Source organism: Macaca fascicularis, chromosome 13 (genome assembly GCF_037993035.2).
Source record: "Macaca fascicularis isolate 582-1 chromosome 13, T2T-MFA8v1.1".
In the NCBI taxonomy this organism is placed as follows: Eukaryota; Metazoa; Chordata; class Mammalia; order Primates; family Cercopithecidae; genus Macaca; species Macaca fascicularis.
Window position 1 is genome coordinate 107,158,581 of NC_088387.1, and position 20,439 is coordinate 107,179,019.

General features: G+C 42.4%; 1 long non-coding RNA gene across 1 annotated transcript in view; it reads left to right on the plus strand.

Moving 5' to 3' along the window:
- LOC107127168 (uncharacterized) overlaps nucleotides 1-20,439 on the plus strand; it is an 83,366-nt gene that overhangs the window by 24,435 nt on the left and 38,492 nt on the right. Inside the window, exon 3 of the long non-coding RNA XR_001484651.4 lies at nucleotides 2,883-3,007. This is a non-coding gene — a long non-coding RNA (uncharacterized lncRNA). The remainder of the gene's footprint in view (nucleotides 1-2,882; nucleotides 3,008-20,439) is intronic.

Genomic DNA, 20,439 nt, shown 5'->3' on the forward strand with positions numbered 1-20,439 from the left:
CCAAGAAACAGAGCAATCATCAGAACTCAACACTGATACGACAAAGATGTAGAAACTGTCGGTCATGGAATTTAAAGTAACTATGATTAATATGTTAAAGACCCAGATGGTTTCACTGGTGAATGCCAAATATTTAAGGAAAAACTAAGATCAATTCTACGTAAATTCTTCTAGAATAGAAAATGAAACACTTCAAAACCCATTTTACAAGGTTAGCATCACCCTCATACCAACACCAAAGACGTTACAAGAAAATAGAGTTACACATCAACATTCTTCATAAATACAGATGCAATGACTCTCAAGAAAATATTAGTAAATCAAATTCATTAATATATAAAAGGATAATACATCATGATCAAGTGGGGGCTAATCTCAAGAATGCAAGGTTGGTTTAACATTTGACATTTGATCAATGTAATTCACTTAACAGACTAAAGAAGAAAAATGAAGAGAGATATAAAAAGCATTTGGCAAAATTTAACACCAATTCATCATATAAACTTTAGTGCTCAGGAATATAAAGAAACTTCCTTTACCTAATAAAAAGTGTCAGGTGGTTGCAGGATCAAATGCAGATGGTAACAAAAGGATCTAACTGTATTATGTATTTATGACACAACATCAATGAAGAGGGTGAGAAATAAAGTAGCTGACCTAAGAAACTTTGGAAACAGTGTTTTCCCTGTTATTATAAGGTTAAAGACAAAACAACAACTGCTCATTTGTGCTGTAATTGGTAAATTTGAATCTCAACAATTTTAGCAAGTAAATACCTCAAAGTTAGCAAGTATGTAATAAACAGTAGATTGTGAGGGAAATCTTCTTTCTCACTGTCAGAGAAAGAAGATGCCAAGAAGCAAAATGGAAGGAGGTTACAATAAACACTGTGTTGCTAGGTTCGATTTGGATATATCGATTGGATGTATGTTTATTTTGATGTGTGCATATATGTGTATGTGCAGTTAGACAGATACAAAAATACATACAAGTATAGTATGTGTTTACTATTAAAGAAAAATTGGTCTGAAGCTTGTTAAAATGGTCATGGAGACTTTATTTAAGACTATTGGAATAGGAAAAAGAGATTGGGTTCAACTGAGAATACAGCAAAGACAGCTAGGAATTTACAGTCAATAAGCAAAGTGAGGGGGTCAGTGGATGGAAAACCACTATAGGAGACATCAAGGATAGGGGATTCTTGTTAAACTGACCCAGCAGAATTCTTACCAAAGGAAGGTCAAGGACTTATACATCAGAGGGGAGGGATGAGGAACTTGATCAGATATCATGGATAATCAAATATTAAGGGTATGAGTGGAGAGATGACCTAGCAGGATTCTTTCCTAAGACTGGGCTGGGCGGGCCAAAGACAGTACAGGGGCTTCTTCTAGAAGAGGGCTCAGAGAAGCCTGATTAAAGTTTGGTCAAAGAGAAAGTCTGTGTCAGTATACATAGACTACTATACATACATGTATCTCCCAGTTCTGTATGCTGACACAGTCTAGAGGCAGTGACACCCCAGCAGCAATGAGCACAACTAGCACCCAGATCTTGATTTCTAAATACCACTCTACAATAAAAGGAACCAGGGCTCCTTGGAGAAATGGCTGATTCTAGGTCTGGGACAAGCAAAAAATAAGAAACTAATACAATGATATAAAAATGATTGAATAAATACATAAAGGAGAAGGTGCAGATCTTTCTTCTAGTTAATAAATGTAAAAGAAATATTAGCAATTTAAAAATTGTGATTAGGACAACACAATTACAATAGTTGCAGTCAAGATCAATTGACAAATTCTAAAATGAGTGGGTAAAACTTTAAGGAGAAACAGGACATTTGCATAGGTCCCAAATATCTCCTCTCAAATTTACTGAGTATTGTGGTAGTTCTTTTAACATATGTCCACAAATTCTTTGATATTCCTTCCCCCAGGAAACAGAGCTTAATACTTTTCCCCTTGAATGTGGGCTGGACTTAGTGATGTGATTTTAACAAATAGAGTATGGCAAAGGAAAATCAGACACTACCTTGATCAAATGACTAAGGTTAACAACACAAGTAATAAGTCATGTTGATATAATGTGCCCCAGATATGATGTGATAGGGACAGATTACATCATTGTATTCCAAATCTATAACCTCAGTCAAATAATGAGACAGCATTCCAAAGGCTCAAATTGAGGGATATTGGATAAAATTCCCCATCACTACTTTTCAAAGATCTCAAGGTTATGAAACACAAGAGAAAACAGTGAGGCTGTCATGGATGGGGGGAAGCTAAGGAGACAAAATGATTCAATGTAACATGTTATTCTAGATTGGATTCTGGAACAAGAAAAAGGAGATCAGCAGAAAGACTGGAGAAATTCTAAAAAAATCTGTAGTTAATAGTATTGTATTAATATGAATTTTTTAGTTTTAATAAATGTACTAAGGTTTCATAACATTAGAGGAAGCTGGATGAACTATATATGAACAACTCTGGACTCTCATTGTGAATCATGGGCAGATCTAAAACTATTTCTGAATAAAAACTTCAAAAACAGATATTGGAGTCCTATAGGGGGTAAAGAGGGGAGATTATGAACAAAGGATACAGGCAACAGGCCAGGGATGTTTCTGGAGCAGAGTGCACGCTTCAGAGTCAGAAGACAAGGGTTCAAGCCCCTTACCTCCACCCTTTACTGTTTTCTTTTCCTGAGCCCGTGACCCCAATGCCTCTGAGCTTCAGTTTGCTCAGAGAATAATAAAATTCACATGCAGAGGGCTATCAGTAAGATTAGACTCAACTGCTGGATTAGATTCAAAGGTTAGATTCAAATGTAAGAGGCCAAGATGATATAGCATGTATAACTGTCTTGTGATTATCTCCCAGGCTGAAGCTGTGTATCTTTTCAACGGCCTTTCGTGCCCTCTCTTAAGGGAGCCTGCTGACTGCAGCGTGCCTCACTCAGGGCTGCAGCTGTTGCCCTTCCCAGAGTGAACACTGACACACAGTAGGTTAGTACCAAAAATTGTTTAGTTGATTAATATGCTTTAATACCCATAATAATTATGTTATTTTATTATTTTTACCTTATATGGAAAATGATTGAACAAGGAGAACCCCCATTTTATAGGTAAGGCCGAATAGGTCTTAAAAGACATTTACAAAGTCCCTTAGTAAGGTGGATGCAGAGCTGAGCCCAGAATTCTCCGGAATTGTCAGTGTTTTCTCCCAGTATACCAGACATACAAGGACCTCTGGGTTTTAGATCTCAGTAACTGAGATTACTGTCCTGACCTCAGGTTCCCTGCAGTGAGATGGGGGCTTAGGAGGCACAGCTCTAGTACAGTTTAGGGCAATCACATCAAGGAGATTTGGGTAGCCCTGGAGGCCCTGGTGACACACTCAGCTGAGTGAACACTTTTATGGGATGGTAAAGAGTAAAGCGCTACTGCTGGGTGAGTGTCCACCCTATGCTGGAGCTTTGTACTTGTGAGGTTGCGGTAACAGGCCAGTGGAAGCACTACACCAGTCAAGGAGCCTGTTTTTGTTCCCTTCTTCCTCCCTCACCCAAAATCTTCCTTGGGGATTGTCAGCTCAAGTTGCTGTCTTGAATCCTAAGGACTTCCTTCTCTTTCTCTTCAACAAAACCTACATGAAAGTAAAACACTTATTCATAGGAAAGGAAACAATGAACAAAACGAAAAAGCAACCTACGCAATGGGAGAAAGTATTTGCAAACCACGTATCTGATAAGGGGTTAATATCCAACATATATTAGAAACTCCATGCAACTTAATAGTGGACAAAAGCCCTAATAATTTGATTTAATGTAGGCAAAGATCCTGAATAGACATTTCTCAAAAGAAGACAAACAAACCGCCAATAGGTATATGAAAGGTGCTCACCATCACTAATCAGGGAAACGCAAATCAAAACCGCAATGCTACATACTTTCAAATAGCTAGAAGAAGGATATTGAATGTTCTCAACAGTAAGAAATAATAAGTGAGATGAAAGATATGCGATTACCCTGAACTGATCACTATACATCAGTATGTACTCCATAAATATGTACAATAATTATATGTCAATTAAAAAATTTAAGGCAAGTTTAAAAAAATCAGTTCCTAAAATAAAAGGCCATGGTGAGTTACAACTTCATACCTGTTGGTATGGCTGCTATCAAAAAGAAAAGCAGTAAGTGTTGGCAAGGAGGGAGAGAAAAAGGAACTCTTGTACACTGTTAGTGGGAATGCAAACTAGTATAGCCATATGGAAATCAATATGGAGGTTCCTCAAAAAATTTAGCATAGAACTGCTTTGTGATATAGCTCCCATTTCCAGGGATATACCTGAAGGAAATGAAATCAGTACCTCATAGAGATATCTGCACTTCTATGTTCATTGTAGCGTTATTCACAAATAGCCAAGGTATGGAAACAACCTAAGTGTGTGTTGACAGATGAATGTTTTAAAAAAACGTGGTGTATATATACAATAAGATTGGATGTGTATACATATACACACACACACACACACACATACACATACACACACACACATATAGATACACACACACATACACATCACACTTTTAAATTAAAAGAAAACAAAACAAAGTTGGGAAAGACATTTTTGAGTGGCAAAGTGGGAAGCACTTCTGCATGCTCTCGAATAACAGAATGAAACACTACAAGGCCACTCCAGCTGCACCACGGGCAGCCATGTGACTGGTGGTTTGGAAAATTACTGCCCACGCATATGCAAAGAATGGCGTCTATCTCTGTGTTTCCTCAGCATATTGCTCATATCTCAGCGTCAGCTCCTCTCCCACTGTTCTGGAATACTTATTCTCTCCACTGTCACCCTGTTGGACTGTGAGCTCAGGATCATGTCACATTATATTTTTAGATCCCAGCACACAGCCTCACATGGCACTGGTGGTCAACAAGGGCTCCCTGGATTGATGTGTCTAATTTGCAGGCTTCAGAAATGTTGGGAAATATATGACAGAGATTTTTATATTTATTTTGGGAAGAAATCATATTTAGAAATTGATCAGTCTTTGCTAATTGGTCAGCATGGGCCCTTGCCTTTGAAATCTGATTTCAAAACACCATTCCTTAGGGAGTTTCTATTAGCATGTGACATTTCGTTGTTGTGTGCTAGCCTTACCCCAATTACGTTTTGGTACTAGCAAATGCATTTATGTTTTACTTCAAACAGGAGGCTAAATGTTCACAGCACTGTCTTTTTATGGGAAACATCCTGATGCCTTTTAGTGAAAAATAATGGCCAGATTGGTCAGAGACAGGAAACCTAGGGTAACTCCTCACCTCTTTATAGTTATTTACAGTTTAGAAAATGAGGCCACAACTATCATCTCTTTTAACCCTCACAACCACTCTGTGAGGTGAGCAGAGCACAGATTATAACTCCCATTGTGCAGAGGAGAAAACTGAGTCTTATCTAAGTGACTTGCAGAGATCTGAGTCAGGTCAAAGACTTTGGAATTTCGACTCATAGACTCTCCCCATGTTCCATGGCCGCTCTAGGAAAGAACCCTGACATTCTAGTTGTTTTGTGAAATCTTAATTCTATACTCTGCTGAGCCTCTTGTCAGTATGCTTTGCTGCAGATTGTGTTTATTTTTCTATCTTATGAAAAACCTCATTAGTAGGTTTTGCTGTTCGTTCTTCTGTATGTGTGATGTCAATAGGCTTGAGTATAGCTGAAATAATTGGACTGGGGGGTTTCTGAGCTGAGAGTTCATTGTCAAGTCAGCTGTCGCCCTCGATTCTTTATCAGTGTGAGAGAACTCAGCCATGCAAAGACCTTGCCCCCCCGCCCACTTACCTGCAAATCATGCAGCATCAGCATATTAGCAGGCAGTCTTACAGAATGCAAATTCTGTCATTTAGAGTCTAAGTAATTGGAAGCACAACTGGGGAATTGTCTAAATTGTACATTTAAGCAAAAAAAAAAGTTGGTAAGTTTTCTCTCTGTTCAGCCTAACCCTTTATTAGTAAAAGTCTGTGTGAAAATTTGTTTTCTCTTCTATGAACTTCATTCATTGATTCATTCATTTATCCATCCAGTCAATCAGCATTCATTGTTCATCTGCTCTGTACCAGGTACGGGCCCATGTGCTTGGGAATAGAAAGGTTACTAAGAGGATATCTGCCCAAATGCATCAAGTTTGCAGGTAACAGACAGAGCAGAGCTTTCTATAATCCCCGGGAGCCCTGGCAGCCTAGTGTGGGGATGAGTCAGAAGGCATCCTCCAAGGTGAGATGCTGAGCTGAGTGCTGAGGGCAGGCTCACCAGTAGAGGCCCACTAGTTCCTGGCAGAGCTAGACTTAGAACCCAGGTTTTCTAATTGCTGGGAAAATTTTAATCCCTTAAGCCTTCAAGGCCTCCTTAGCAAAGAAATCCTGGTGTGAATAAGGGGGAGAGGGCAGGATTAGGCTTTCTGGCACAGCAAGTGAAGGCAAAGGCTCAGGCTTGCCATAGCACTTGGAGGCATGTGATACTGTTTAAAATTGCTGAGGCTTAGTGAATCGCAGCAAGGGGTGAAGAGTCAGGCAGACGCCAGAGCCAGCACAGTCCTGTGTCCTGGCCAAGATGGTTGGACCTAAGGTTGCAGGTCATGGATGGATATGGAAGGGCTTTTAGCAGAAACGCGACGTGCTCAAACCTGACTTTTAGAAATTTCGTTTGGTCAGTAGTGCAGAGACAGAGGCAGAGGGAGGGAGAAGATGCTTCCTATAAAAGACAAGATGGGCCAGGACAGAGACAGGGATAATGGAGGTGGCACAGCTCACCTTCAGATCCTTGGAAAGTGGAGGCAGCAGGACTAGGAGCCGAGCTAAATGTGCAGAGTCCAAGATGCACAGGGAGGCAGTGTCCCGGTTTTTGCTGCCCACAGGCTGTGTGACCTTGTGCAACCTCCAATTCCTCATCTGTCAAATGAGTCTAGTCACTCCTACTCTGCCTCCTCACAGATTACAGAGATGACCCAGTGACTAAGCAAGGAAGGGTGCTGTGTAAATTGTAAAGTGCTGTTAAGTAGGATTTGCTATTATTATGTAAATCAGGGGTTGGAGAACTATGGCTCATGAACCAAATGTGGCCTGCTGCCTATTTTTGTAAAGCAAGTTTTACTGGATGGCAGCCACAGCCAGTTGTTAATGTTACTGTGTATGGCTGCCTTCTTACTACAAGGCAGAGTCAAGTCATTGCATCAGGAACCATGCAAAGTCATTGCATCAGACCAAAGTCTGAAATCTTTACCAGCTGGCCTTTTACTGCAAAAGACTGCTGCTTTCTGGTTTAAGTCATGGGCTATGGTTTTGCCAGATTTAGTTATTAATTGGTGTATGAAGATTCCTGAATCTCTCCATTTATGGATTTGAGTCCTGTTAGGCAGTCAGCCAGGACTCTTTTGGGCGTCTATCTTCCCTTGGACCTGGCAGGGAATGATTTCTCCTCTAAGAAAGGGGGCTGAGTGTCTTCACAGCCCTGCCATCCTCCTCTCTCATTGAGAACACACAGGGAATATGCTAGTTTCAGTCTGGGTCATCCCTCAGAAGAGATGCAAAGAAGACCTCGCCAATGGGCTTCCTGTGAATTCCTACCTAAGACCTTGGTGCGCCCTTTCTTCTCTATCCTTTCCTGGTAGTTATTTTAGCCTGACTGTTGTTCATTTCACTAATTTTCCAATTTCCTGGAGCGATTTTGTTTTTGCTTCCTTCTCCCAGCAATTTTTATTCTTCTGTTTCAATTAACAGCCTGTGTAACAATAAATAGAAACCAGACTAAATTATGCTCATTATTGCCCAATGCTCAGCTCCAAGCCAGCACTTGAGGTTGTCACTTTTGGGATTCAAACTACCCTTGACATCCCTTTGCATTTCTGGCTCTGAGGATGGCAATTACGCATTTATAGACAGAGAAGAACGGAGGGAAAAGGCCACTGGCCACCCAGGTTTGCCTCCTTCCTTGCCATTGCCTTTCTTACAAAAGAAACCAATTTGGGCTTTGTTTTTACATGAGGCCTCCAGCAATCCTCAGCTCTAGAAATATCAGGAGAATTTAGAAGCTGCATGTGCTATTAAATATTGTCTATGTTGAAAGCAAATAGAGGAACATGTGAAGCGCAAACACGTATCACCTGCATTTCTCACTTCACTTTGACTCGCTAAGATGAAGTCTGCTCCAAAGCCTAGTTGGGAACGTGTGCTCTCAAGCCTGAAAATGGCCCCACCCTCCCAGGCCTTATTTCCATGGAGTAGAGAAAAGGGAAAAAAAGAAAAGAAAAAAATAGAACACCAGAGCCGCCAGAGCCCTTGGAAGCAAGGTGGCCAATGTTTCTCACAGTGCAGATGGTGTAGAGGCCCAGATGCTATGGAAACCAGCACTGGATAGCTGCCGGGTGGGGCGGTGGAAAAGTTCTTCACTTGTTCAGGATCTGTTTGCTTTTTCAACTGGTGTGCAAAGAGTGCTTACTGCTGTCCTGATATAATTCCCAGCACTGGATAGCCTGCCCCACATCTGAGCCACAGGACCATTTGTCTGTCCCTGGCTGATTTTTCCTGCCTGCCCACCCCAGGCATTTGGCCTGGTTTGTTTCCCTTTCATTTGCCACTCTCTCCCTTGGGGACTCCTCCACGTGCTACAGAATGGGATCCTGCCACTTCATCCTTCTGGCACTCCCACCCTGCAGCTGTTTCTGTTGTAGTGGTTTTTCTGGAAGAAGACACAAATGTAGAGAACAGATGTGGGAGAACAAAATGCTCCAGAATCTCAGAATTTGCAGTCGTTGGCCCTGGTCTGTGGCTACTGACTCCCTTGGGAGAGAGACCTCAGATGTTCTCATGGATACTGGCTCACTTCTTCTATTCCTGAGGTGGTCCTTAAGCCTCCCCTACAGGACTCATCTCTCCCTGCCTCCAGAAATGTAGACCAAAAGTCCCGATGGTGAGATGTGCTTTCTCCTCAGGGGACGCAAGGTAGCTTCGTCTGGCTTGAACGAAAAGTGATGTGACTATTGGAATAGGGAGTAACCTTGTGCAAAGGGGAGCTCCTACTGAAGGATTGTGGTTAGGGGCTGGTGAGATCAAAGTTGAGCTTGGTGAATTTAATCTGCCAGTGATGTGTAGGTTAGGTTTGAGGGTATGAAGCTGGAGGGGAAAGTTTAATTAGGCAGTAGTTCCATGCAAACACACTGATGAAAGAGGAAAAAGGTAAACTGAATTTACTGCACAGGAGGGCAGAGACAACCTCAACCATCGGGGATTAGGCAATATGCGATGGGGCCTTTGGATGAACTGTCACGGAACGACTTAGGGACAAGTGTGAGCACTGGAATTTATGGGTAGCAAAGTGTGAAAGAGAGCAGCCCCTAGGAAGGCCACCTCCTGGACCAAGGGCAAGGGTGGGGCTTAGAAAGACAAAAACCCCAGAGTCTGACACAGAGGCATGAGCGGTGGTGGGTTTCAACAAAACCCTTAGCTTGCCCGTTTGTAACTGGCAGGTTGCCATGAGCTTGGTGCAGGCCAACTGCTGAGCCTCGCATCTGTTTGCTGGGTCTAGAAAGTATAAGTTCACCCTTGGTTGTTATTTGCTGTTTTTGACCAATTTTCTGAGGAGCTTTTCCTTTGATTTTTTTCTTCTGGAGCCCTGAATGTTTGCTGTCTTAGGGAACACAAGGTGGTCGTGCCTGGGCAGGTCCATACGCATGTGCTTAAGACTCAGCCAAAACTTCTTTGATCAGAACAAATAAACCAACAATTTTGTGGTAATCAGAGATCCCTACCTGTTTGTGAATTCAGGCTCTATGAGACCCTGGGAAAGTCATTGTAACCTCTTGGAGCCTCAGTTTTCCCACCTGTAATAAGCCTTACCTTGTTGGGCTGTGGCGAGGTTAAATGAGTATGTGTCTGACACACAATAGGAACACAATGACTATGACTGTGCAATGGAGAAAATCAGTCCAGGCTCTTGAGGCCTCCTTTGGTGCCTAGGATCCTTCTCTTTGCAGGTACTTCAAGCTCCAGGGGACCTTCTGAAGGCCTTGAGCAGGGTTCGGCTGCAGGGACAGCCTTCCCGATTCCATCCTCACAGAGTGCTCCTCTCTCTCTGCTGAGCTGTCATTCTCCCTGGAGACAGGGAAGATGGATCACCGTCTTGAAGATGCATCACTCGCATCACCACCCGCCTGACCTATTACAAGACTTAAGCTGTCACTTAATTTGTTCCCCATTTAGTGCAGAGACATCCCCACCCCCTCACCTTTAGCAGAGCTTGGAGGAGGTGCTAGGAAGGAAGACAACAGTCAGGAGATGATCAGCCTCCCAGGCTGTCCTGTCTGAGTTCTTCTGGCCCTCAGGGGCTGCAGGAAGGAATTGGATTCGATCAGTGACTGGGGTGTCCGAGCTGAGACGGAGCCAGGCCATAGCCTCAGGGAGGGAATCGCTGGGTTTGGAGGCTGTGAGCAGAGCTCAGCTCTTTGTACTTCAGAGGATTTGTTTTAAAGTCGTGGCTTTATGGAAACCCCTCACCTTCTGTTACCTCCCCCCGAAATGCTTATCTAAAAGCTCCTGGCTCGTGCACAGAATATTGAGCTGTGGTGCACACTCCTCTCTTGGCTCCTGGGATAGGATTTGACATAATCAGCCTTTGAATTTCCAGGAGCCCTTAATCTTCTTTGACCCACACAGAGTCACAGATGAGCCTGTGAAAAATCATATGTAACAATTTCCTTAAATTCTTCCCTGACTTTTTTCTTTGAGGATTTTGAATCATAGGGTGTTTCTGAGCTGAAGGCGCCTTAGAAGTTGTTAGCACAGGAAGCTGGGGGCTGGCTTCCAGACATCCCAATTTTCCACTTGTTCATTCAGTGTGCAGCCGCAGCAGCACCAATAGCTTTGTACTTGGCTTTCACTTATGACATCTTGTTTAATCCTCAGTGCAGCCTCAGGCAATGGGCGTCATTGTTTCCATTTTACAGATTAGGAAACTAAGTTTCAATGGCAGATAAGCCACTTGCCCAAAGACAGGGGGCTAGTCAGAGTCAGAGTGTGTATTCAAATTTATGTCCATTACGTCTATGTTCACAGGCGGAGAGTCACCATTACAAATATTATTCATAGGGTTTTGATGGAACTAAGACCATGTCAGGAGCCAGAGCAGAGATGAATTTACAACTAGGCCAACAAAGATGATGCCTCAGGGTCTAAATTCCCGTGATTACATCTTTCGGTAAAATTTACAGAAGATATTGTATCTGTAATTGGTTAAAGTAATTGTCTCTTTCTGTTCTGACTTCTTTCCCATCCCACTTCCCCTCCGGCAGGGGGGCATGGAGTGGCTGCGGGCCAAATTCGCTTTGGGAACATGTTCCCATGAATTCAGTGGGAGATATTCACATGGTCACAGTCACTTTTGGAAATAGGTTACTGCTGTTTGTCCTAGGGGAGGAAGGGCTTCCAGAAATCCTCTTACTGTTCACTGTGCAGACCCACCTGGCATCACACACAGAAGTGTAAGGTCAGAGGTTGTAAAACAATATGACATGTCTGAGGGCACCAGGCAGCAGATGTCTGTGGCTGGTTCAGGAGAAACGAAGTGTGAAAAGTACACAGCCAGAGCTAGTCTGCGGGAGCTCCTCATCATGAGACGTGCAGACTGAAGTGAGATGTTTAGTTCTTATCTAATAATCAAATGGAAGTTCTTTCTTGTTAAGAATATAGTCAGTTGGCCAGGCATGGAGGCTCATGCCTGTAATTCCAGCATTTTGGGAGGCTGAGGTGGGTGGATCACAAGGTCAGGAGTTCAAGACCAGCCTGGCCAACATGGTGAAACCCCATGGTGGAACTAAAAATACAAAAAATTAGCTGGGCATTGTGGTGCGTGCCGTAGTCCCAGCTACTCAGGAGGCTGAGGCAGGAGAATTGCTTGAACCCAGCAGGCGGGAGTTGCAGTGAGCCAAGATTGTACCACTGCACTCTAGCTTGGGCAACAGAACAAGACTCTGTCTCAAAAAAAAAAAAAAAAAAAAAAAAAAAAGAAAAAAAAAAGAGAAAAGAATATAGTCAGTAACATATATATACACACACATATACACATATATATAATTATAAAACCACATTTTTTTGGTTGTTTGATGGGAGTCACGTGAAATGGAATTTCTGAAAATACTTGTATTTTGTGAAGTGTATCCAATTTGAGGCTGGGATCAGGCCACAGTCAGACGGAGGGGGCTATTGGTACCACAGAACCACAATTAGCAAGTATGTCTGTGTGCAAAGTCATGCTTTATGCATCCCAAATACTGTGACTGAAACCTGAGTTTTAATCCATCATGCTAGAAGAAAGACTGAATTAATGTTTTACTGTTTCTATGTAAATAAGTGTAGCAAATCATTGAAATCATATGAAAAGAGGATCACAGAGTGTGCAGACACAAACTGTAGAAAGGAAGATTGTAAAGGTGTTATCAGGCAGATAATTAGAAATAAAAAGGCTTGTTTTCTAGATTTCATGGTACTGTATTGGTCTGCTTTTGACATTTTGTTATTTACAAACATTTTATTTCTAATTCCAAATAATTATTCATTTAACGTAATTTTAATTTTGTTATTTTGTATTCTTTTTCTAATCATGGGTCCCTGGAATTGTAAAAGTTTCAGGTTTCGATAAAATACACCCACCGCTGAGCAGAGAGCAATTCTGTAAACTGTGGCGTGCTCTGAGCATGTCGCAGTGGTAGTGCCCCTGCCTTGCAGGTGGGGACAGGGCGAGGATGTGTTGGGGAGGTTCCTGGAAACTCCCATGGAAGTGAGAAGTCGGGGTGTCTCCTAGTGGCCTGCCCCACTTTGGCCTTGCATTCCCAGGCCAACCTTTTAGAATGCAGGGTCCTGAGTGAAAGATCACAGCAGGGCCCCAGAAACTTTAGGCGTCCTAAAGGAAGGAGCAGGATCACTATGCTTGCCACAGAGAAGACAAAGTACAAAGTTCTGCTGTGGGTCATCAGATTAGCCTTTACCGTGTGAATCTAAGCTCTAAAAAACACTGTTTCTGTCCCACGCCTCCACCCATTGCCTGCCCATATCCAAAGTCCCAGTCAAGTCCTGCCTTTTCTAGAACCTTTCTGGCCTGCCTAGGCTGCAGGGTATCCTCTAGGGAGTCTAATTTCCATCCTGCCCAGGCCCCTCCTTGGATACTTTGTGTCCTCTACATCTGCCAGTTGTGTGCTCTTGGGCAGCCAATAACCTCTCTGAGAGGCAGGGTCTGCAACTGCAAGCTGGGAGTGAGTCATGTTTAAGCAACTTGCCCTGTCTACTGGAGGAGCTGTGTGAGTTCCAGATGTGCACTGGGGGAGAAAGCATTTACCGAGCTGTAAGTTACAAGCTCCAGTAGTAAAGTCACTCTGCTGATTCTCTGTACTTATGTCAGATCCCCCAAGTTATAGCTGGAATGAGGGTACAGCATTCATGATCTTGAGGCCTTCTATAGCTCCTTGTACAAAGAACATGCTCAATCAGAAGTTGGGAGTGCTAAGGTGGAAAGTGACTGTTTCTGGAGTCAGACCTGGGCTGTAATTTTATATTGTTGTATTACTGATGCGATCATGAAGACTTTACTTAACCTTTCAGGGCTTTTGTCTTTCTACTGTAAAATGGGAAGGAAAAAGAAATACTTAAAAGACCAGTTGAAGGAATTAATGAGGTCATGCATATAAAATGTCTAGTACACCTTCTAGCACAGCACCTTGCAACTGTGTTTGGTAGACATTATAAAAATACTTACTAGTATTTGTTTTATACCAGTGACTCTGCTAGGCACTAGGGATGCGAGCATGAATAGGATTCAAGGTCACTAATAATGAGGAAAATGCAAATGAAGATGAGATACCGTTTTAAAAATACAACATATTAGAAAAATCTAAATTATTGATACTATCAAGTATTAGAAGGGGTACGAAAGGGCAATTCTTCTTTCTGTTGGTGCGAGAATAAATTGGATTTTTAAAGGGCAATTTCACAATTTTCACTTACATTTAAAATACTTTATTTTATTTTAAGTTCTGGGGTACCTGTGCAGGATGTGCAGGTTTGTTACATAGGTAAACGTGTGCCATGGTGATTTGCTGCACCTAATACTCAGCATGTATTAGCTATTTTTCTTGATGCATTCCCACCCCTGACAGGCCCCATTGTGTGATGTTTCCCTCCCTATGTCCATGTGTTCTCATTGTTCCTCTCCCACTTATGAGTGAGAACATGTGGTGTTTGATTTTCTGTTCCTGTTAGTTTGCTGAGGGTGATGGCTTCCAACTCCATCCATGTCCCTGCAAAGGACATGATCTTGTTCCTTTTTATGGCTGCATAGTATTCCATGGTATATATGTACTACATTTTCTTTATCCAGTCTCTCATTGATAGGCATTTGGATTGGGTCTATGTCTTTACTATTGTGAATAGTGCTGCAATCAACATACGCGTGCATGTATCTTTATAACAGAATGACATATTCTTTTGGGTATATGCCCAGTAATGGGATTGCTGGGTCAAATGGCATTTCTGGTTCTAAGCCTCTGAGGAATCGCCACACTGTCTTCCACAATGGTTGAACTAACTTACGTTCCCACCAACAGTAAGAAGAAAAATGTAAAAGCATTTCTATCTCTCTGCAGCCTCGCCAGCATCTGTTGTTTCTTGACTTTTTAATAATCGCCATTCTGACTGGCATGAGATGGTATCTCATTGTGGTTTTGATTTATATGCACACACTTTTAACCCAACAATCCCACTTCTCAGTATTTACTCTAGTGAAACATTTACATGTGTAAATTATGAAACATTTACAAAGGTTTTTACTGCAGCAGCATTGTTTGTAAGAGTGAAAACTGGAAAAAAAAACCCCACACTCCCTTAAATACTCATCAGCAGAGGATTGCAATCTATGGTGCAACATACTATGAAATACCGTATATCAATTTTAAAAAAGAGAATGAATGAAGTCTATACATACTGACATGGAAATATCTTGGTGTAATGTTATTAAGTGAAAAAGTAAAGTATAGAACAATGTATCATTTATGCTAACAACCCTCTCCTCTACCGCCCAACAAAGTGTTTGTATGTGTCTATGACACATACAGGGAGAAAACTGGATTGGAATAGTCAAAAATTACTGATAGCATTTTCCCCTGAGGAAGGGCTGGTGTTACAGAGGTGGTTGAAAAGGTCCCATAGTATTCTGCTTAATGAATACTGTCTCAACTATTAAAAAGTATATGCATTCATGCTTTACATGAATTAAAAGAAAAAAAAATACTAGGGAGTAGTCCACCGGCACTTAAGAATTCATACTCTGATTATTGAGATGAGCAGGGTATAGGTTCAAATCTGGAAGTTATTTTTAAGTGTACAGGACATCCTCCATAGTTGGATATTTTTCTTTGATTTTTGTCAAGGCTTGTCTTAGTCCAGGCTTCTACAACAAAGCACCACAGGCTGGTTTGCTTATAAACAACAGAAATTTATTTTTCACAGTTCTGAAAGCTGGAAGTCCAAGATCAGGGTGCCAGCATGTTTCAGTTTTGGTGAGGGCCCTCTTCCAGTTGCAGAGTGTTGACATCTTTTTGTATCCTCACATGGCAGGAAGCTTTCTGCTCGCTTGCTTGCTTGCCTTCCTTCCTTCCTTCCTTCCCTCCCTCCCTCCCTCCCTCCCTCCCTCCCTCCCTCCCTCCTTTCTCTTCTCTTCTCTTCTCTTCTCTTCTCTTCTCTTCTCCTTCCTTTCTTTCTTTCTTTCTTTCTTTCTTTCTTTCTTTCTTTCTTTCTTTCTTTCTTTTTCTCTTTCTTTCTTTCTTTCTTTCTTTCCTTTCTTTCTTTCTTTCTTTCTTTCTTTCTTTCTTTCTTTCTTTCTTTCTTTCTTTCTTTCTTTCTTTCTTTCTTTCTTTCTTTCCCTCCCTCCCTCCCTCTTCCCTCCATCTTCCCTCCCTCCCTGCCTCCCTCCTTCCTTCCTTCTCCTCTTTTCTTTTCTTTTCTTTTCTTTTCTTTTCTTTTCTTTTCTTTCTTTCTTTCTTTCTTTCTCTTTCTTTCTTTCTTTCTTTCTCTCTCTCTTTCTTTCTTTCTTTCTCTTTCTTTTTTCTTTCTTCTTCTTCCTCCTCCCTCCTCCTCCCTCTCCCTCTCCTTCTCCCTCTCCTCCTTCTCCTTCTCCTCCTCTTCCTCCTCTCCCTCCTCCTCCTCCTCTCCCCTCCTCCTCCTCTTCCTCTTCCTCCTCTTCTTCTTCTTCATTTTTTGACAAGGTTTTGCACTGTTGTCCAAGGTGGACAACAGTGGTGGTGTGTGGTGTGATCTCAGTTTACTGCAACATCTGCCCCCCAGGTTCAAGCCATCCTCCCACCTCAGCCTCCCGAGTAGCTGGAACTACAGGAGCAAGCCACCATGCCTGGCTAATTTTTGTTATTTTTTTGGAAGATGGGGTTTTGCCATGTTGCCCATTCTGGTCCTGGCTCAAGCAATCTTCCCAACTCCCAAAGTGCTAGGATTACAGATGTGAGCTACTGTGCCTGGCCTCCTCTTCTTATAAGGGACTTAATCACATTCATGAGGAATTCACCCTTATGAACTAGTTAGCTCTCAAAGGCCCCACCCCCGAATACCATCACACTGGGAATTAGAGTTCAACATATGCATTCTTTTGGGAAATGACAATGAGTTCGTAATATTCCACCCCTGGCCCCCAAATTTATGTCCTTCTCACATCCAAAATATAATTATTCCATCCCAACAATGCTAAAAGTCTTAACTTATTCTGGCATCAATTCTAAGTCTAAACTTTGAAACCTTATTTAAATATCATCCAAGTAAGTTATAGGCGAGACTCAAGGTGTGGTTAACCTGGAGACAAAATTTCTCTCTGGCTGTGAATGTGTGAAACAAAACAAGTAATTTGCTTCCAAAATACAGTGGTAGAACAGGCATAGGATAGTTATTCCCAGTTCAAAAGGGAGAAATAGGAAAAAGAAAGGAGTAAAGGGTCCCAAGTAAGTCTGAAACCTAACAAGGCAAGCAGCATTAAACCTGACATCTTCAGAATAGTCTTCTTTGGCCTGATGCTCTGCCCTCTATGCTCACTGGAGTGGCCGTTCCACTTTCCAGACCCACTGTGGTGGTGGCCCTTTCCTCAGAGCTCTGCCAGGCAGGGATCCTGCCCCCAGGGTTCTGCTGGATGGTAGTCAAGTTCTTAAGACTTTGGGTAGCTCATGGCTTTGGGCAGAGGTTGGCTGGTCTGTGGAAAGCTGGGTGACCTCCTTCCCCTTTGAAATCAAATAGATAGCCATGATGATCTCTGAATTGCCTTTAGGGTCATTTTCCCCTTGTCCTGAAAAATAGAGCATGTTTTCAGCCAAATAGCTCTGTTGTCGCATCTGTGCTGCCCCATATGATAACCTTCCTTCATTCCTTCCCAGATCCTTGTGCTTCAGTTCAAACTGGCAATTTTCCTACTGGGGAGCTGGTTAAGTCCATGATTCACACCCATACGAATCTCCTTATTAAATGATTTCTTCACCATATCCTTGATGCTCTCTTTGAACATGTTTTCTCATTTTTTGCAATATAGATAGGCTGAGAATTTTCTAAATATTTAAGTTCTAGTTCCTTGTTGCTTAATAACTCTGTCTTCACGTTATTTCCCTCTCTTTGCATTTTACTACAAGCTATCAGGAGGAATTAAGTTACTCCTTCAACACCTAGTTTAGAAACCTACTCAACTAACTATCTAATTTCATCACTCACAAGTTCTACTTTTCACAAGGCACTGGAACATAAATGCAATTTGGCAAAGTTATTTGCCATGTTACAACAATAATTTCCTGTTCTCTATTGTTGAGTTATATAATCCTGATTTCCATTAGAGACCTTATCAGAACGGCCTTTAAACGTTTCTTCATAACAGTCTCAGCCTCTTCTAGCATGCACCTCAAAACTTTTCCATTCTCAATAGATTACCTCATTTCAAAGTCACTTACACATTTTTAGGCACCGTTACAGTGGCACCCCACTTCTTGGTACCAATTTCTGTCTCAGTCACAAACATCTAGTCCATAGCAAGGCTGGAGTTCAGGAGAGGCGTAATGACTGAGCACACAGTATTAGTTTAACCCCTGGGGATTTTAGAGTGTGGTCAGGAAACAACTCAACTCCATTCCTCTGCAGCTGGTTCAGATCTGCACTGTGGCACTAGCCAGCCCTGCCCTCTCTTCCTTCTCTGGCTGGTTACTCAAGACTTGTGCTGGCACCTCTGGCCACCCAGAGGTACATTTCTACACTTTTACATTCTTCCAGCTGAGGTCTCTTGGGCTTTCAGGAGGCCCTCCCTGACAGGATCTAGGACAATCTCTAGCCAGTTCTCTCTCACAGGGCCCCATCTGACCCCACATCATTTGCCATGAGGATTTCAGCATACACATGCTGGTCTGGTGCAGCAGCCTGGCTTCATATAACAGTGTTGCCTGCGCAGCTAGTCAGCCACAGGCCTTTCAGATTGCACAGGCATGAAAAAGTTGGGTTTTCCCAGCTTTGGGAATGTGGGAAAAAGCTCTCTCCGTGGTCCTGAAGTCCCTCTTACTAGGCTGGAGTTGAGGGAGGAGGTGAGATTGCATTCCAACTGCCTCCCCATATCCTTTCTCCAGCTTTTTCTCTCTCTTGTCTTTTATCCAACCTTAGCTATAGACCAGAGGTGGGTAGTTTGCTAGGGGTCCTCTGCCTCACTGTGGACCATGGGATTAGTTGCCATTCATTGTCTTGAGACCTCAACCAAACAAAATTTGAAAGAGCTCTGTGTAACTGCCACAAAGAATGTAGTGAAGTTTGACCGGGACTTGGATCAAGACTGTGGACATGCTGAGATTATGGTTCTGAAGTCCTTTACTTTAAAAATGAGACTACTGAGGTCTAGATATGCTAAACCACTTGTCCAAGCTCACACAGTTATTTAGTGATAGAGCTGGCACTTAACATGAGACTGTTGGTTGCTGATAACCCTTGTAGCTCCCAACTCTATGTCAATTATCGTAAATTGCTTTATGACCATGAGATGCTTTATATTTGACAGCCAATGATTGGCATATTGTTATAAGATCTATACATTCTATGAAAACATTTAGATTATACTTTCTCTTTTTATATTTATAATCGAATGATGGAGTGGGGCATAGCACCAGATCTGCAATTCATAACTAGGCTTCTGAGGCAGTGCTGGGGACAGAGGAGAACATCCTGAGGTTCCTAGGGCCCTGGCATCGCACATGGAGAGGCCAGTTGGCCACACACAATCTCTTGCAGTGGTTCTCAATGAGAGGACATCAGCAATGTCTGGAGACATTTTTGGTTGTCATAACTAGTGATATTGGTATCTAGTGGGCAGAGGCCAGGGATGCTGCTCAATATCCTACCATGCACAAGATAGTCCCCACAACAAAGAATGTCTGACTTCAATGTCAATAGTGCTGAGAAACCCAGCTGTAGAGCATGAACTGCCAAAAGCTGTATTAATGATTGCACATCAGCAATTCAGAGGTGGAGCAATTTGGGGCATGGACTAGAGCAAGATCTACAAGCCTCACACACACAGCACTGCCACTCTCCCCTTCCCTGCCATCCTGGGAAGAGAGAGGTGCCCACACCTGCTCTATCCTTCCTCCTTTGCATTGGCATCGGGAGTGGAGTCTACCATCAAGGCCAGGTTGGGTAAAGAAACTCTTGTGCCTGGGAAACTCATCAGTATGAACAGCATGTTACATTGTTGAATTTACCCTGCTCAGACCTGTACCAGTCATTCTCCTGCTAACAAAGCTCCAATAATTTAACCGTACATTGCTGTGATCTACAGAATCAAGCTTCAACCCACCTCTACCTTTCCTTTCCTTGCACTCTCCTCTGACTAGCACATACTCCAGCACCCTGAGCTTCTATCTGTTCCAGAATGTGTCCTGCTTTTTCATTGCTAGGACCTCCTGTGTATTTTTTGTGTGGGAAAAATTGTGCTTAAAAATATCACCTTCCCCACTTTCCCAGAAGATGATTTTCTGAAGACAACAGACAGCTGCTTAAATTAATTAAGAGCAGAAACAACACGATGAAGAGTTTCCTCCCTGGTGAGCTGTGGAGGCTGTGAGACTGAATTTTTTTTTTTCGTGCTAAAAAGTTTGCCTTTCAGAAAACAAAATTACTAACCTTTTTTGAAAAATGAATCCTTTTGGCTCTTTCTTAAAGTCTCAACTCTTATTTGAGAAAACACTGCAAATATTAGATTTGAGAGTCTGTGTTGAAAGCACCTAGAATCTCCTTCTCCCCGTCCCCTGCCTCCTGACCTTGCCTGTATTTAACAGGTAACATTGGGAAGGGCACCAGACAATGCCTCCCAGGCA